This window comes from Tupaia chinensis, unplaced genomic scaffold, assembly GCF_000334495.1.
Source record: "Tupaia chinensis unplaced genomic scaffold, TupChi_1.0 Scaffold000047_1, whole genome shotgun sequence".
NCBI lineage: Eukaryota > Metazoa > Chordata > Mammalia > Scandentia > Tupaiidae > Tupaia > Tupaia belangeri.
The window spans coordinates 3,265,235-3,266,193 of record NW_006159505.1 but is presented as its reverse complement, the minus strand read 5'-3'; the positions used below and the strand labels follow the sequence as shown (position 1 = coordinate 3,266,193).

The following is a 959-nucleotide window of genomic DNA, read 5'->3' as shown; positions in this document are numbered from 1 at the left end:
TCTGCCCCTTCGCCTTTCCGTCCTCCACACCTAGAAGACATGGAGACACGTGTTCTGGTCTCTGCTGTGTGACCTGGCCTCTACACTGATGTGCTCTTGGTCATGAGGAAAGCCTGCCTTGGGCCGACAGCACCGAGAGGGCTCGGGTTATGCCTCCCGCGGCATGCAGAATTCTAGACTGGCAGGGCCCTCAAGGTTGCCCACCCTCTCCCTTCATGGGTGAGTGACGGATGCCCGGGCAGTAGAGTGGAGATGCTCGGCTCCTACTCCCTTTTTCCCATTCCGGCTGCTTCTCGAATCCTTTTGGTAGATCTCTCTGTCTCCTTCCCGCAGTACACATTTAAAAAGTGCAAGAAAGAAGGGATGGCTGAATTCACTGACCCCAGAAACAACTCTGGCCGGACCTGAGTTTCCTTAGCAGAATTTCAGGGGCAGGGAGATAGCTCCAATCTCTGGGTGCCCCACCAGGCTGACTCTCGGGGCCTGGGGAGTGCTCCCTGTGCTCTCAATGCTCCGTCAGCTTGCAAAGCTCTCAGTTCATGGGGTTTGGGGGCAGAGAAGAGATCTCCCCGCAGGGCAGCTGCCTGCTGAGAAGGCAGGGGTGTGTCTGTGGTAACAGCCCGTCTCCTTTCAGTGTGGCCTCCACCTTTTCCCCTGGGCTTTGTCCTCTGCTAGCTGCCTAGGGCAGCTTCCTGTATGACTGAGCTTCAGAAACCTGGCACAGAGTAAGCAAAAAAGCAAACAAACAAAAATTATTTTGAATGAGGAAAGAGCGGAGCTCAGAGACCCACAGCCATAACCCAAAGGCAAGCACCTTGAGGCAGTATTAGCAATGCCCGTTCAGCCCCAGGCAGAGATGTTTGCTAGGACAGTAGGTGTGTGCAAGTCACCTGGCAGCTCCAGGGGCTCCAAGGGCACTCTAGAGAGTACCTCATTCACCAGCATCTATTCCCAGCGCG

The 959-nt window shown here is 55.4% G+C and overlaps 1 protein-coding gene across 3 annotated transcripts in view; it reads left to right on the top strand.

Moving 5' to 3' along the window:
- Positions 1–959, top strand: part of C2CD3 (C2 domain containing 3 centriole elongation regulator) — a 132,156-nt gene that overhangs the window by 118,853 nt on the left and 12,344 nt on the right. The gene's annotated exons all lie outside the window — the stretch shown is intronic.